The sequence below is a fragment of the Dasypus novemcinctus genome, chromosome 10 (genome assembly GCF_030445035.2).
Source record: "Dasypus novemcinctus isolate mDasNov1 chromosome 10, mDasNov1.1.hap2, whole genome shotgun sequence".
NCBI classification, from domain to species: Eukaryota; Metazoa; Chordata; class Mammalia; order Cingulata; family Dasypodidae; genus Dasypus; species Dasypus novemcinctus.
In genome coordinates this window covers 107,944,124-107,961,894 of record NC_080682.1, presented here as the reverse complement: position 1 = coordinate 107,961,894, position 17,771 = coordinate 107,944,124, and the positions used below count along the sequence as shown (strand labels likewise).

Genomic DNA, 17,771 nt, shown 5'->3' with positions numbered 1-17,771 from the left:
CATGATGAAACTCGACACCCCCTTGCGGATTATTTATATCTGGTGGTATCCCATGTGATGTTACCAGGAAAGCAGATAATGTATTGCATAGCTTTGGGGTCCCCCTGTCTAGATACCTGCAATAAACATTGCCTCAAGGGTGTTTGTGGAATTGGACTAGGAACAACAATCTTATTAACCTAAGGGAAAGCATTGGCAACATCTGAAAACATTTCTAACTTAGGCTGAATAACGGCCTAAGGTAATTCAGCAGGTGCAGAGGGTTGTACTGGATACATAGAAGATATTTCATTAGGACACTTCATTGAGCTTTTGTTGATGAAAGGGTTAGTATCAGGATGAAGGAAAAAACCAGATGGTTGCCCATTCACCTCAAGTTCCTGTTCTTGTTCCAATTTACTTTATTTCAAATTTACTTATGGGTTTAGAAAAGACAGTAATTTCATCTTTCTCTCCTTCTTGAGACTGTAAAGGATCTAAAGCTGCTGCTATCTGCTGGCATAAGGCCCATACTGATAATGGAATGAATTCCCTTTTTTGATATGCTCTTCCTAAAGCTTTCATTACACGTCTCCACTGTTTCAAATTTAAAACATTATGCCCCTGAGGCTGAAACCAACAACAATGCTTTTGTATTAAAGCAAACAATTCTAGTAACTCAGTGGGTTTTACAGGAACCCCGGTAGCTTTCAGCAAAGCTTTTAACACTTGTGAATATTCTTCCACACGTCCCGTTTGATTACCCATTACCCTGATGATCAGCGGAAATGTTATTAACCAAAAAGACTCGAGTCAAACTTCTTTGGACGTCACTCATGACCCTCATAGGAGTCCCCTCCGCGGTTCCTGATACTGTTTTGGGAGACACTTCTTTGGGCCCACGTTGGGTGCCAGATGTTGGAGATTCGGGCCCAAAGGGTATCGGGAATGAAACAAAGAGAAAGAGAGAATGAAACAATGAGAAAGAAAGAGAGCTGGGATCAGGGCGTCAGCGAGTAGAGACTCCTCAGACAACTTTGTTTACAAGCGGCCCTCTCTGTACCCCAGTCTATGTGAGAACAAGCAGCAACATGCGGTTAACTATTAGCATTACTCATGATGCAAGGAACTCAAAAAATCGTCTCTCAAGGTACAAAGTCTAAGTGTTCTAACTACAAAGTGTATGTGCTCATCTTTTCTTTCAGCCTGTAACAGCTTCGTCCTGCTTGTTTGAAACTCTTAATTGCCACATTCCTTAGGCTGCAAGCATAGTCATTGAAACAGCACGTCTCTCCTTGCGAGACCACTTTGCCTTAGTTTCCAACAGTGACTTTATGCAGATCTCCAAAGGGGGGGGGGCGTGATTGACGTGCACAACCACCCACAGATGGTGACCGTGGGCATCGCCAGCACCAGCCCCTCCTCCTGCTCGCCCGCCCGGCCACCAGCTGCCACGACCACGTCGGACGGGGCCAGGCCACCAAGGGAAGAGGCCGCAAGGCTGCCGAGACCTTGGAGCTCACAGGCTCCTGCCCTTGACGTTGTGAGGATCTCCGTTCACGACCGGCAGAAACAGCAGCTGCGTCTGAAGTTTGCCCCGGGCCGATCTTGCTTCCTGCAGCTGTGTCCTCCCCTCCATGCCAGGGAGACCTCTTTTCCACTGGGAAAAGCTCATTCATCTCCGGTGCCCGCCGGGGGACAGTCGCAGCAGCACCCACGCCGTTCCGCTGGGGACATGACACGCGCGCCCGGGTTGGAGGAAGAGGCGGGGCCAGCCCAGCGCTGCCACTGCAGGGCCAGGGGGGCCAGGACCAGGTGAGCCTCAGGAGCCTCCTCACAGCCTCGGGGTGTCGGGGGCCTCCTCTCCGCTTATGCCGGGGGGAGGGGATCAAATATGCCCCCCAAACCCACGACCAAGCCCGACACCGCCAAACCCACACCTCCTGCCACAGGGGCTGCAGCTGGGGCCGGGGCGGGGGCGGCGGCCAAGGGCCCAGGGGACAGCAACAGCAGCCTGGCGGTCGCGGGTGTCGCCGACGTGCCCTGGAGGAACATCAGGGTGGCCGTGGCAGGCGCTGCCAGCCAGGCCCCGGAGCGCACTGCCAGCACCGCGGGCTCCACCGCTCTCTCCAGAGCGCAGCTGAGCGTGGCGCTCGGGCGCAGCAGCGGCCACCAGCCTGGGGCAGGGACCGCTCAGGACTCGGCGGCGGGGCCGCCCGAGGACCGCAAGACCCAGCAGGAGGCCCGGAAGGAGAGGAGGGAGAGGCGGGAGCGGCGGGACAAGGACCGCGCTCCCAGCCGGACGGGCTCGCGCCGCCACAGCGCAGGGGACAGTTGGAGCACGTCAGGGTCCCGCAAGGGCGCGGAAGGTCCTCGGGCCGCTCCTTAAGCAGCCGCAGATCCCCAAGAGAAGAGCAAAAGGAAAGAGGCCGCGGGAGCCCAGGGCGCAGCAGGCGCAGCTCCGCGCACGAGGGCGTCACCGCACGCCGTCACCAAGGGCCCCTGACGGCTCCAGGTCGGGGAGGAGCCCGTCCAGGGTCAGGGCCAGCTGCACCTGCGAGCGGCTCGGCAGGAGCAGCTCTTCCCTGAGGAGAGGCAAATCCACAACTAGCACCACATCCGCTGCCCAGCTCTGTCCAGAGACGTGGACCTGGTGCCCAAGAGGGTGGAGGGGAGCAGCGTGGAGGCCATCCTGGAGGCGGCGAGTGTGACCAGCACGTCATTAGTGGAGCCGTGACGTTGGTGGGGTCGGTGACTTTGAAGCCCGTCAACTAGGAGCCAGAAGCTGTAAAGACTGGGGCTCCGGGGAGCAGCCCCGAGAGCCTGTCCAGCTTTCCTTAGTGCCATTTAATAAAGAGGCACCCAATCTCAGAAGGGCACGCCGCGTGCTGTGTGAGTGATGGCCCGTGCCCGCGGGCCAGCAGCGACCTCACAGTGACCACTTCTATGACATCCCTATCATATGCAAATTCATAGAGACGGAAAGTCGATTACAGGTTACCAGGAACTGGGGGGCTGGGGAAATGGGGAACTATTGCTCCATGGGCACAGAGTTTCTGTTTCGGGTGATGAATAAGTTTTGACAAGGGACAGTGGTAATGGTAGCACAACATTGCAAATTCAATTAATGCCACCGAACGTGTACTTAAAATAGTAAAATTGGCTCATCTTATGATATATATAAATATTACTGCAACTTTTAAAATAAATTTTAAAATTTAGTTGCAAATAGGCAGAGTCCTATTCCTTTTGCCACCACTTCCTCCAATAATTTAAAAAGATGTATGTGTGTGTGTGTGTGTTTGGAGAGGCAGAATTATTAATATCCTGAATTGAACTTAAAATTTATGTGACACTGAGCACGTTCTTTAACTTCCTTGAGCCTCACATTTCTCACCTGTAAAATGGGAAAAATAACAGTACCCACCTTTTGGGGTTGTGGGAAAAATTAAATACATATAAAACATATAGAACATGCTCAATAAACGTTACCATTATTATTTCTTCTCCTCTGTGGAATAACCTAACAGTTTGTGTGTGCACCGGCCATTTGGCATTCGACACAGGCAGCCTTGTCTCTTGGCTGACTTCTCATAAAGGATGACCGACAGCCCAAGGTCTGTGTCTTACATGTTTCTGTGCTCAGAAACACCAGCACAGGCCATCACCTGGAGCAGAGCACCTGGACTGGGCCAGAGGGGCCACCGCGAACCACAGCCTCTGGCCACGGTTCTGCCTCCAGCTTCTCTTCTCTCAGGTGGTGGGTTCCCCCAGAGAACTGCCAGTGTAATTGCTGAGGGCCCCCTCCCTTCTCTCCACAGCTTTGAGGGGTCTTTTATTCTCCTCTAGGCTGGGGGGCCCTTATCCCCCTGCCCCATGCTGGGGCAGAGTTCTCTTGCACTAGAATTCTCTCCCCCAACGTTAGGTGAGGTTTACCTGTATGATTCCAGCATGTAGATGGTTCACGTCCCTGCTGTAGCATTCTATGGTTTGAATATACACACCTTAAGTATCTGTTATTTGGTTGATGGACATCGGTGGGTTCAATTTGGGGCTATTGTGAATAAAGCTGCTCAGAACCAGCCATGGCAGCGTTTTTCACAATAGCCCCAAAGTGGAGACAATCCAAGTGTGTCCATCAGTGGATGAATGGATAAACAAAATGTGGTACATCCTTAAAAAGGACTCATTTTCATATGCCATGAAAAAGGAATGAAGTTCTGATACATTGTCTTCTGGGGACACGAATGCACACGTTCCTGTTGGGAATGTAGCTAACAATGGCATGTGTTCTGTTTGCCATGCTCAGCGGTCAGTTTTGCACAGTGGTTACGCCAATTTACACAACCACATGGCATCTCCGTCTTTTTCGTTGTGGCCAGTCTGGTGAGCCTGTGGTGGTAGCTTGCTGCAGTTTTATTTTGCTTTGCCTTGGCAGCCTTTTGCGTGCCATTTGAACACCCTTTTTGTAAGAAGTGTCTTCAATAGTTTCTCCCGTGGTTCTACAGGGCCGTCCATGTTTTTCTTAGAGAGATATGTAGGAATCTTCCAAGAGCTGAATGAATTTTTTTTTTTAAGGTACTGAGGCCAGAGATTGAACCCAGGACCTTGTATGTGGGAAGCCGGTGCTCAACCACTGAGTTACACTGGCACCCCTGAGTTGGTTTTATCATTTGTTTGTTTGTTTGGTTTTGTTTTAGAAGGTACCAGAGATCGAACTCGGCACCTTGTTCATGGGAAGCAGGCACTCAACCTCTTGAGCTACATCTGCTCCCCAAACCCTTCTCTGGATACGTGTGTGTAAATATCTTTTCCTGGTCAGCTTGCCTTTTTAATTTCTTATTGTGGCTTCTTGTGGATAGAAGGACTAAAGTCTAATATAGTATAATTTAGCATAAAGTAATACGGTATAATTTATAATTTAAAATAAAATTTTAAAATTTTTATTTTAATAATAAATATACAATTCCCCCTTGTACATCTACTCTGACTCTTCCCTCTCCAAGAGCCGGGTTTTCCCTCAACAGCCCCGCTGTGTTGCACTACCCAGCCCCTGGCTGAAAGCCTCGCTCTCAGCACACGTCACTGCACGTGTGTTGCCCAAAGGCCTGGCACGTTGGCTTCGGGGTTGTACCAAGATAGACCTCAACCAGGTCCTTAAAGAAGCCATGGTCTAACTCATGAGATTAGCGCAAAAGACCCTGCAAAAGCTGTTCACGCATCACTAGGACAGCATTCAACCCTGCCACGGGCGCAAATGAGCGCGACGGAGGAGGGAGGGGCGTGGGCGGAAGGTGCTTCTGGCTCATCTAAGGCTTCCTGGCTGGAGCGGGGGTGGGAGGTGGAGCTGTCTTTGAAACCGAGTGTTTGAAAAAGTGAAGGGGGTGTGGTCTGAGGCCATAACCCACCCTTTCCGGGCTCAGGTCGTCATTTGAGTCATTCCGGAGTCCTGCTGCCGCCACCTGGAACTTTCTACGTGTGTCGTCTCTCAGGAAGCAAGCCAAGTTCCTGGAAAACACCATCCAGAGAGCAAGTCTGCCACCAGCTCTTTCTTAGAAACCCCACTTGTCTGCAGCTGGGAATGGAAGGGAGACGGAGAATTTAGCAATCCCCGGGGAGCAGATGTGGCTCGAGCAGCTGAGTACACTCCTCCAGGTTCAGTCCCCTGTGCCTCCTAAACAAACAAACAAGTAAACCAAACAAAAAACCAACTCAGGGGAGCCGGTGTGGCTCAGTGGTTGAGTACCAGCTTCCCACATATGTGGTCCCAGGTTCAAACCCCAGCCACAGAACCAAAAAAAAAAAAAAAAACTATTTAGCAATAACTAAATATTTGGGTCTGGCTATTCTGATTTCCAGTCAGAGCCCCCTTGATGGCATCTGCCCTCTGGGGGAGGACTTATGCAGATGACAAACATGAATGGAGCCCGGGTAGAAGGAACAGGTAGGAGCTGCTAAAGGGCTCTGGGACAACCTAAACCCTCACTCTGCTGGCAGGTGGGGCTGGCACAGTGGCTCAACCACTCTCAGGAGTCCCTCCAGCCTTCCTGTTTCTCTCTCCAGGCGCTTAGAGGGGAATCTAACCCAAAGGCCTCTGATTCCTTTACTGTGAACTCGTCAAGTTGGTGTTTGGCAAGAGTCCTTGAATGTCTTGGAAAAGAATTTGGTTTCATTTTGTTTGATTTTTGTCATACCTTTCTTTTGAAGTAGGAAGTCTGTTTTTGCCCAGAATAAAGCAAAAAACTAGATTTGAGGGTGGATCTGAGCATGACCAGAAATTAAGTTTTTATCCTTTGTGTTTCCCTACTTTTAAATGAGCAATACAAAGAAGTAATGGTTAGCCTCTGATCCTGTGAGTTAGGCCCCTTTGACATCCCTGTTTTACAAAGAGGAAACCGGGAAGCGGACATGGCTCAAGCAATTGGGCTCCGTCTACCATATAGGAGGCCCAGGGTTCGATACCCAGAGCCTCCTGGAGAAGGCAAGCTGGCCCGTGTGGGGAGCTGCCTGCATGGAGAGCTGGTGCAACAAGATGATGCCACAAAAAGAGACACAGAGGAGAGACAATGAGAGATGCAGCAGGCCAGGGAGCTGAGGTGGCTCAGGAGCATGATTGTCTCTCTCCCACTCCAGAAGGTCCCAGGATTGGTTCCCGGAGCTGCCTAATAAGAATACAAGCAGACACAGAAGAACACACAGCAAATGGACACAAAGAGCAGACAATGGAGGAGGGGGGAGAAATAAATAAATAGAAGTCTTTAAAAAAAATGTAAAAAATAAAAGAGGAAACTAAACCCGGAGATGTTAAATCGCTTTCCCAAGCCCACGTAGCTAGTAAGTGGCAGCCTTGTATAACCGCACGGTGCCCAGGCCCACAATACTTGTAGGTCTCACAAAAATGTTTATACTTCTTCTAAAATCAGAAAAATGAACTTTGAGGCTGAAAGAAAATATCTTAACATATAATATCAATGCATTTGTCTTCACGCCGACACATTCATAAACTATGCACTTGGATGTTCTAAAGTTCACAGCGCGGCTGCACTTACGGTGCGTGTGCTGGGTCAGGCCCGCAGCTTACCGTCTCCTACGAGCAAGGTGCACGGGAGAGCTGGGGAGCAGCATCGGCAGCTGTTGGGTGCCCGCTGCCCTGCTATGGGCCTGGAGCATGTGCAAAGCGACTCACCAGTCACCCCCACCGAGGGAGCCAGACCCACATCCAAGCAGACGACAGACGGCGGCTGCTAAGTGACGCAGGGCGCGGAGCCGCCAGACCACAGAGGCTTCATGCAGAGCCTGGGGTCTGAGGAGGTCCTTGGGGTTCACGTTGGAGGAAGAGGACTAAACCTAAAAGGAGGGGAGCGGGTGTGCCTCCAGCTGCTGGGCTCCTGCTTCCCATTCGGGAGGTCCTGGGTTCAGTCCCCAGTGCCTCAAAAACACCCAAAAGCCAAAAAAACAAACAAGCAAAACAAGTGAAAAAACCAGTGGCTCAGTGGTTGAGTGCCAGCTTCCCACATGCACGGTCTCAGGTTCAATTTGTGGCCCCTGTACGCAAAAAAAAAGTTAAAAAAAAAAAAAGAGAGGAGGGAGACGGGGCAGCGGGGGCATTTTGGGGAATGCCGAGCTTGCTGGTCTCAGGCTGATCGGGGTGACTGACGTAAAGACTGTTTTCTGATGACTGCCATTCACCAAGGAACACAGTGTCACTGGCCTGTGACCTCACTAACCGGAGGGCAGAAAATGCTAAATAAAAACCAGCCTTTCTGTATAAAATTGAGCATCAGCCATTCATTTATTCGATGGTGTGCCTTTCCAAACACAGGTGTTATGGCCTCTCTTTCTCCCAACTCCTCAAAAACAATACGAAAGGGATAAACAATGTATTAAGTTGTAAGGGCAGAGGCTGGGAGGTCACAACAGCAAACAAGAGGTCAGCAGAACTGTGGAAGGTGGGCGTCCGAGCGACGGGCTTGTGGCGGTGGTGGCCGCAGCAGAGAAGGGCCGCGCCCTCTGCAGACCCCGCGAGCCTCACCATCGGGGGCACCAGCTACGAGTCGGAATCCAGGGGAGTGACCCAAGTACCTCCACACCTTTAGCCGAGTTCTCTTTCCACCTGGAGAACCTTCTTCTGAGGAGAGGTTGAAACCGGAGAGGCCTGGGAGTGGAGGATTCCAGGCAGGGCGAGGGCCGAGATGGAAGCAAGGGGGCCCAGGAGGGGCACCTCCTGAACTTCGGGGAGCTCGCGCTGTCTTCCCACCCTGCTCACAGCCGGCCCCCAGCCGGGCACCTGACCCCGGACTCGCCTAGGGCAGGAAGAGAGAAAGGCCACCTGGAGAGGAAAGACAGGGCTGCTGGCCCCGGGGCCCCACCCGTGAAGGCCCAGCTGGACATCTCATCCACTGCGCCAGCACCGCGCAGGGCCTTGTCGCCCACAGAGACAGCCCCGCCCTCTTTCAGCTCCTCGCTCTTAAATCAGACCCCGCCAGCAGGGATGGTCCTGTGGGGCAGGAAGAGAAGGGACATCTACTCTTTTCTTAAAGTTCATTTTAGTTTCCGTCATTGTGATCCGTGTGCAGAGTTTTAAAAGTCGAACAGTAATAGCAAGCTCGTAATGAAAACACAGCCGTGTCCCAGCCCGCGCAACCCCAGGTGGGAATCCCACTCCCTGGAGGCGTGTGCTTCCAATTCTTCCAGCTGCTCCTTCTCCATGTTAATAAAGAATGTGCTAATACTGCTCTTTCCCTATTTTTCCATTTTGGATGTTGTCCATTGGCTTCTAGCTTTGGATATTTTGGATTAGGTCTCTTTTACTCTCCACATAATCCCTCTTTCAAAGGCTCAGAATCATGCCACATTTTTAGCTGTCTTCCTATTTGGGCATTGACTTCCTTTTAAAAATATAGATGAGGGGTGGATTTAGCTCCGTGGCTGAGCACCTGGTTCCCATGTACGAGGTCCTGGGTTTGCTCCCCAGCACCTCCTAAAAGCAAATGAAAAACCAGCTCTCATTGGAGAGGGATGTACTCGGTGGTCGAGTGCCTGCTTCCCATGTGCGAGGTCCTGGGTTCAATCCCCACTACCTCCCAATATATATGACTTTTTTTCTGTGAATATGCAGGCATATCTATATTTTTAATACCACTAAGATGTGCATCATTTCAAGTATTTGACGAGTGTAGTAAGAGAGAGACTCCGTTAGCTGATTTTGCTGGACATGTTCTCCTTCAGTGGCATAGACGTGGCCCTGGAGAGAAGGAAGTATGGTCCCAGATACTCCTGGGCATCTAAGGAATCCAAATTTACAGCCGTAATAATGCAAACTCTATGAGTTTCCCACTCTTCAAATCAACCTCCCCACGAGGCGAGGAAGCCTGGATTATGGTGACAGAGCTGACGTGAACATTAACATTCTTGACTTGGTCTTGTAAAAAGAAAAATAACAGATAGCGGGAAGTGGCGGCAGGGAGGCGGAAGGAAGTGGACTGTGCTAATATCCTTAAGTAATTTATTGGGAGTCAAAAGTACTGTGTAGCTGTATGTTAGACAGGTGTCCAGAGGCAACCAGCAGAACAAATTATACATCAAAGAGTAGGAGGGGTGGAGGAAAGTAGGGAGTTAAATCGCCATAAATTTTATGGAGTTGAGTCAATAGAGAATGTCTTAAACTGACTCTGACAGCTTGAAATTATTTTACGAATCCCCAAATGAGAAATATTAGGTTTTAAACTCATCCAATCCTGTAGGAGTGAGGCCCATTTGCCTGGATTACATCAGAGGGTGTGAGTCACACTGAGCCTCTGCCCTCTTGCTGGGTCTGATATAAAGGCAGAGGCAGAGACTCAGCCAGTCCTAGGGAGAAGGGAGCCTGCGGGTTCGACCCCGCGGTGGGAGAGAGAGGATGGCTTGAGCGCAGCGCTCCTGCGGGGCTGGGCCCAGAGCAGCTCAGGAGACCAGCCCTGCTCTGTGCCCGACTGCCCACAGCTGAGCTGGGGAAGAGCCAGCAGCGAGGCTGCTGTGGGAGGCGCAGAAAGAGACAGGCCCGCACGGTGCTTAAATGCTGAGCTCCAGCCGGTGGACTCTGTGGGCAGGCAGGGGCTTCTGCGGGGTTGGCGGCCATCGTGCTTCGCCATGTGGCTGCAACCCCAGGACGACAGTAGCTGACTCTGGTGAGAAAGCGCCTCTCACGGTGCCTGGAGGTGGACTTTCCACGGCCTTGGAACCGTGAGCTTTTGCCCCAAGTAAATACCCTTTATAAAAGCCAACCCATTTCTGGTACTTTGCATCCTCAGTCTTTTGGCAAACTAAAACACTGACCAAGAAGTAAAAACAAAACAAAACAAAACTCATATAAGCATATGATTTGGAGTTAGGAAAGGCACTTCCTGGATAATATTTTGAAAAGACAGTTGGAAGTAGTGGCCACTGAAAAAAGAGATGACCGTGCATGAGCATTGATGGTTTCCATTACAAACACTTTGTTTTTTTCACCTTGTGCATATATTATTTAAAATTTTTAAAAATGTAAAAGGGGGAAGTCCGTTTGAAAAGCACACATTTTAAAAAGTTGAATTCAGTGAGAACAGGAGAGCCATAACTACAAAGGTTCACTTAGCGACGACAGTGTGCATTATTATTCCTTCAAGAATTGCACATTTTTTCAGGTACTTCTTTAAAAGGTAATATAAGCTTCATGAGTCTTTTGTGAAGAGACTTACAAAGTTAGCCTTGAATGTGGGCAACATAAAAGGAGCAGGATAATGGGATAATGTATTTTCACTGCACTTACTGTTGCTGCAAGGTAAGTGTGCCAACCACTTAGATAAAGAGGAGACACTGGGGAAGCGGACTTGGCCCAGTGGTTAGGGCGTCCATCTACCACATGGGAGGTTCATGGTTCAAACCCCGGGCCTCCTAGACACGTGTGGAGCAGACCCATGTGCAGTGCTGATGTGCACAAGGAGTGCCCTGCCACACAGGGGTGTCCCCTGCATAGGGAAGCCCCATGTGCAAAGAGTGTGCCCCATAAGGAGAGCCACCCAGCATGAAAGAAAGTGCAGCCTGCCCAGGAATGGTGCCACCCACACGGAGAGCTGACACAACAAGATGATGCAACAAAAAGAAACACAGAATCCCGTGCTGCTGACAACAACAGAAGCAGACAAGAAGACGATGCAGCAAATAGACACAGAGAACACACAACGGGCGGGGGGGGGGGGGGGGCGGGCAGGGGAAGGGAGAGAAATAAAAAAAAAAAAAGAGGAGACACTGCACAGAAGTGAGAAGTGTTCCTAGATGATGTACCTGGTTTCGTGTACCAAGTCCTACTTTCAGTCTTTTTTGTTATCCAAGCAGATCTCTCTTTCTTATATAGGTGCTTTCCATGCCTACAAAGCTGGGCTTAGAGCAGAACTAGGGATTCAGGCTGTAACAAGTAGCACTGGCCGCTCAGACAGGTCTTCCACGGCGTGACGCTGGTGACGCATTTCCTCTCTCAGCCTGACTCCTGGTCAGACTTCTTACTTAGGGGGGAAGGGACATTGTTCATCTTGGCAAAGAATAGGGCCCTGAGCAGGATCTCACTTTGTTGAAAGAATGAAACGTATGGCTAGACGTGTAAGACCACCCACAGTCTGACCCCAGCCAACGTTTCCAGCCGCATCTTCCCTTCTGCGTCCTTACACCAGGGACATGTGGCTCCTCCCCATTTCTGGGGGAGGCAGGCTCCCTCGTGCCTCAGGCCCTTGCATGTCCTGCTGGAAGCCTCCCACCTTTCCAAGGGGATGTTCTTTCAGACCCGTCTTCTCTAAAGAAGCCCCCCACTCCTGCCTGCCCAGGCTCCTCGGGCAGGTGGGACCCCAACCCGTGTGTTCCCGGCCGCCTGCATCATCCTTTCTCTCAGGAGAAGTTCATTAGCTACAGACAGATGTTGCCTCGGGCATCTATTCAAGGAAAATCTAAAGTGATATCTAACTTTACGCCTGTGGGGAAAATACAATCGAGAAATTTATCAAACTGATGGAAGAGGACACTTGGTGTTCCAGTATGGGCAAGGTCAGGAACACCCTGCCCCTGAGGATGCGGCTCTGGAAGGGAAAGGACTCCTCAGACGCTGCGGGGCTGGGGATCAGCCACGGGGAGTGCGTGGGAGGCGCTCGTCGCCCGCCCTGAGGCCGGTGCGTGCGCGGGTCCCACCAGCCGCCCGGCTGTGGGCAGATTCGCATTTCTTCATTTGTCTTTGATATCACGGCATTCTGTCGTCACGCCTAAAGTTTTATTATGGAAATTTTCAAACATACGTGAAGTAAATGAGAATAGTATAATAAATGCTAATGCACCCCTAAGCCAGCTTCAATAATTATCAGCATCTGCCAATCTTTTCTCAACTATCCTTCTCAACACCTGCTCCTGCTTCTCTTCCTTCTCCTCCTTCTTCCTCCCCCTTCCCCCTTCCACCTTCTTCTTCTGTGGGAATATTTTTAAATCACAGACATCATGTAACTTTAACCACATCACAGTTATGTCCCTAACAGATATATACTTTTAAAATAATAAACACAATACACCGTACAAAATTAACAATAATTTCTTAATCTCATCTAATTAGCCAGTCTATGTTCCTATTTCCAAAATTATCTCTTTAACTGTCATTGGACAATGAGTTTGATCAAATCAGGACCTAAACAGGGTGTTATGTTTGGTTGGTATGTTTACATTTCTTTTATAGTCTACGATAGTTGTAATCTGTTCTGTATAATTTCTTCCATTTTGAATTTGGCTGATTTTACTCTCATGGTATGTTTAACCAGTTCTCTATCCCCTCAACTCTCTGAAAAGGGGTAGTTAGATTTAGAGGCTTGATGGCATTCAGGTTCACTGCCCTTGGTGGCTGTGTACTTCCTAGTGCATCACAAGAGGCCTGTGGTGTCTGGAGGTCCCAATTGTAGGGCGTAAAACAGATCAGTGGGTTTCAGTGTTGTCAGCTGGACCATCCACTGATAATATGGCATTTTAAAGGTAAATGTTTTTAAATGCTTTGAAAATGATCTTAGCATATATTTGTGTCTCTGTCTCTCTGGGTATACATTTATATCATTGCCATTCTTAGCCCTAGGAGTACCTTCTATTTGTTCTGTACTTTCCCAAACTTTCCCACTCAATCTATGATGCTGAATAGCCACTTCCAGAATTCTTGAGCCCTTAGATTTCCTTCTGATGGCTCCTGATTTCAAGTTAGTCTTTGAGTTGCCTACAATTGGGTGCCAATTCAGAGGCACCCGATGGGAATCCTGCCTTGGTAGCCTGTTCTCATGGCTAAGCTCTCACGGAGAGCAGCAGGTCCTTCCTTCTGCCTAGCTTCGTCCCCATCCTGGAGTTGAATTCCATCTCCTCTAGTTTGGGACTCAGTGGGGCTGAAGAGCAGCTGACCAGCAGACCAGCAGACGGAGACTCAGCAAATGATGTCTGAGGATGGGACAAAGCCAAATAGTCTACATGCTTCAGAAATTTATTGAAGATCGGCAAGGACTAAAATATGTTTTATTGTAACTTCCCAGCTGGAGTTCTTATTTTTCTTTTAAACTCAAATACAGAAAAAAAATATTTTTTTTTACAGTAAATGTCCAGAGAATATAAACTAAAAAATAACCTGGTAACTTGCCAAGATCAGAGTTGGTGTTGTGCTTATTTGGTGCCCTTAGTATATTAGCAGAGACCTACAGGTGCTAGACTTTAAAAGTCAATGTAATTTTTTATTAGAGAGGAAGGAGCAGGGACAGTGGGACAGAAGCACCTCAGACAAGGATGGCAACAGGGGAGAGGAATGCCTCAGTCTGTGGGTAGAAGCCGAGCCACGAGTGAGGCGTCTAGGCTCTAGATCAGTGCTAGCCAATAGCAGAATGCAAGCCACAAATGTGAGCCACATCTGTCATTTTAAATTTTCTAGTAGCCAAATGAGTACAAATAGAAACCAAAGAAATCAGTGAAATTCATTTTAATAATACATTTTATTTAACCCATTATATTCAGAATATTAGCATTCAACATGTAATTAACATGCACATTTTTTTTAAGATTTATTTTTTATTTCTCTCCCCTTCCCCGCTTCCCCCCACCCCCCAGTTGCTTGCTCTCTGTGTCCATTCGCTGTGTGTTCTTCTGTATCCGCTTGGATTCTTTTCAGCGGTACCCGGAATCTGTGTCTCTTTTTGTTGCATCATCTTGTTGTGTCAGCTCTCCGTGTGTGCGGCGCCACTCCTGGGCAGGCTGCCCTTTTATTGCACTGGGCGGCTCTCCTTACAGGGTGCACTCCTTGCACATGGGGCTCCCCATGCAGGGGACACCCCTGCGTGCATGGCACTCCCTGTGTGCATCAGCACTGCACGTGGGCCAGCTCCACACGGGTCAAGGAGGCCCTGGGTGTGAACCGTGGACCTCCCATGTGCTAGGTGCATGCCCTATCCATTGGGCCAACTCTGCTTCCCAACATGAACATTATTCATGTGCTATTTTTTTTTTCCCATACTAAGTCCTCAGAAAAAAAGTATTTTACTTTTATGGCACATCTAAGTATAGACTAGCCACACTTCATGTGCTCAGTGGCCCCGTGTGGAGAGAGGCCACCATTTTGGGGAGTGTGCTCTAGAGCTCGCCCAAACTGCTCAGCCCTGTAGTTTCAATTTCCAGTCTATAAAACGGAGCCACTCTCTCTGCCCTGATCCCTTCATAGGGCTGTGTGAGATGTTTAGGAGTTCATGAGTGTGCTTGGTGGGCTCATGCTCTCGAGCCCCTCATGGGCCCCCGCCCCACGGGACAGGAGAGAGCGTGGCCAGCACCTGTGAGCAGAATTGGTGGCTCAGTCGCCTGCCTGGCCACCTGGTCTTCGCATATGTTGAAATTGGGAGAGTGGCTGCGGCTCACAGACATCTCAGTTTTACAGACCAGTTAAATTTCACGGCAAAACTCGGGGTGATGGAGATGAGGTGGTCAAGTGTTGCTTTGCCATCCGCTATCACGATCATTTATTTATGTATTTAGATGCACCAGGGATGGAACTCGGGCCCTCACACAGGTGAAGCAGGCACTCAATCACTGAGCTACATTCCCTCCACTCTATTTTCAAAAAGTGAAACTTCCAGGCACTGGGAATGCAAAGACGAACAAAAGGGCTCTTGTCTCCAGGTTGCTCATAGAGCAGTGGGGGAACACGTGACTTCAAAAGGTACCATATAGGGCCGAGTCGACATGCATCCACTAGGACTCTTTTGCTTGCAAGTATCGGAATGTCTTAAGCAGAAAAGGAGGATTTACTGGCACGCCTAAGTAAAAACCTCATGGTCAGTGAGGCTGCCAGTCCAGCTGCGGGCAGCGCCTCTCAGCTCTCGGCCCTGCCCTCGTCTCCACCTCCGCGTGGCACCCTCAGCAGCCCCAGGCTCACGGCCCCCGAGTTCAAGACCAGCAGGAGAGAGTGAGCGTGCCTGCCCATCAGCAGCCCCAGCCAGGCTCTCCCAGCAGCTCGCGGGCACTGGCCGGGCCTCGAGCCTGTCTGGATTCCTCTCTGTGGCCCTGGATGGCTGGCGCTGGCTGGTTCCCCAGAGCACATGGGCCAGGAGGCGTCCCCAGAGGAAAATGGGGAAACCATGACCTGAGTTGGAGATGGCCAAGGAACAATGGTATCCTCTACGGGAACAGAGAAAAGATGTGTCCAGGCCTGTCTCCATGGGTATGTCACACAAAGGACCCTGCCTTTGAAGGGCCACCCACCTGGTGTGATGCTCTGCCGTCTCTACTTGAAATCCTTATTTTTTTTTAAGGTACTGGAAGCCGGGGATTGAACCCAGGACCTCTTATGTGGAAAGCTGGCACTTAACCACTGAGCCACATCTTTTTCCCTGAATTGTTTCTTTGTTTGTTTGTTTTGCTTGTTGTTTGTTCTGTTTTTTTCAGAAGGTACTGCAAACCTAACCCAGGACCTCCCATGTGGGAGGTGGGCACTCAACTGCTTGAGCCACATCTGTTCCCTGAGATCCTTAATTTTTAATCTAGGGACCTCACGTTTACATTTTGCCCTGGACCCCACACTTTATGTAGCTAATCCTGGCTGTGACTAACATTACCTGGGCGAGAAAGTGACTGGAGCTGAATTATGAGAGAGAAATAGGAATTTTCCAAGTGTAGAAGAAGGAAATGGGGCTGAGGAGGAAGAGAAAGTTCCAGGCAGAGGGGTCAGCACAGGCAAAAATGCAGTGATGTGAAAGGCTCTGAGAAACTGGAACCACGGGCAACAAGCGTGGCTGGGGCTCAGGCACCTGTGGGAGCAGCCCCTGCTGAGGCGGGGAAGGCCGGGCAGTCTGGGAAGGGTCTTGCGTGGACAGAAGGTCGGCACAACATACATATTCCGCTTTTTTTGAAAACTGACTTATCCCTAAGCCTCCTCTAAGTTATAAGCTCATTGTAAACATCTTTTAAAATAGTGGCATAATACTAAACAATATTCTCTCCTTTGAATAAGTATCTACTATGCCAAGTCTCAGCTATCCCAGGAGTAGGATCATTAACTTCTCCTGGTACCTGGGAGTCTTAGTTTGTCAAAGGGCTACCGATGCAAAGTATGAGAAATGGGTTGGCTTTTATAGTGGAGATTTTTTTAGGGTAAAAGCTTACAGTTCTGAGGCCGTGAAATATCCAAATCTAGGCACCCAACAGAGATGCTTTCTCCCCATCAGCTCCTGGCCATCCTGGTGTCCAGTCATGCAGTGAACAAGATGGCAGTGATCTCTGGTGTCCAGTCACATGGTGAACAAGATGGCGATGATCTCTGGTGTCCAGTCACATGGTGAACAAGATGGCGGTGATCTCTGGTGTCCAATCACGTGGTGAACAAGATGGCAGTGATCTCTGCCAAGGTCTCTCTGCCTTCCCTTCCGAAATCAACCGTCTCCCGGAGCTCAGCTGTGGGCAACCAGGCATAGGGTTTGCCTTCTTCCAGGCCTCCTCCCTCGGTCTCTTCCAGGCCTCCTCTCTTGGTCTCTTGCCTTTCTGCAGCTGTAGGCAAACCTGGAGTCCTTTCTCTGCTTTTTCTTTTGTCTCACGTGACAGGATAAAAATGGCGGCTTTCTTTCTCTGTGTCTCTTCCTGTGTCTCCATTTACATAAGGCCCAGCGAACGGGCAGAAACCCAACCTGACTCATGCCTCAGTGGCAAAGCCCAATCAAAAGGGCCCCACACCCACAAGAACGGATTAGTTCAAAAATATAATTCATAAAAGAACTTCAAACTGTCACACTGGGTGGCCATTCCATTGCTCCTTAACCACCTCATCTGAAAGCTGATCGGGGTCAATATTAGTTCAATAAGCCTGAGGGGACAAACAGACCCAGCTGAGAACCAGTGGGTGCAGATTAAGATGGCACTTGGTAATTAACAGTAATTTCCCAATAGCCGACGACATTGCACCCTAGCGCCCAGCGGGCCACCCTTCCTCGCCCTCTGAACTCGCCCTCCCAGTCTCCCTCCTGTGATGTCCCAACGTACTGAGGCCCAGGGGCCACGCCCTTCCTTGACATCCAGCTGCTACACCCTAGTGAACCCATTAGTCTCCCCCCACCCCTGGTCCCTAAATGCCAATCAACTCCCCTCCCCTGGCCCCCAACTGTAGACCCATACCACCTAAGGTGGGGGAGTGCCCCCATCTCATCTGACCTCAGACCAAGTGGCACCAAGATCCAAAGGCCTCTGCCTGGCAGCTTCCCCAGCTCATCCCTTCCCTTCACCCCCTGCCCTGGCCTCAGTTCAGG

The 17,771-nt window shown here is 50.0% G+C and overlaps 1 long non-coding RNA gene across 1 annotated transcript in view; it reads left to right on the top strand.

The window, feature by feature from the left end:
• The window catches only part of LOC131280098 (uncharacterized), a 32,366-nt gene extending 15,109 nt beyond the window's left edge, over positions 1-17,257 (top strand). The window contains exon 2 of the long non-coding RNA XR_009187693.2: positions 16,701-17,257. This is a non-coding gene — a long non-coding RNA (uncharacterized lncRNA). The remainder of the gene's footprint in view (positions 1-16,700) is intronic.
• The last annotated feature ends 514 nt before the right edge of the window (positions 17,258-17,771 follow it).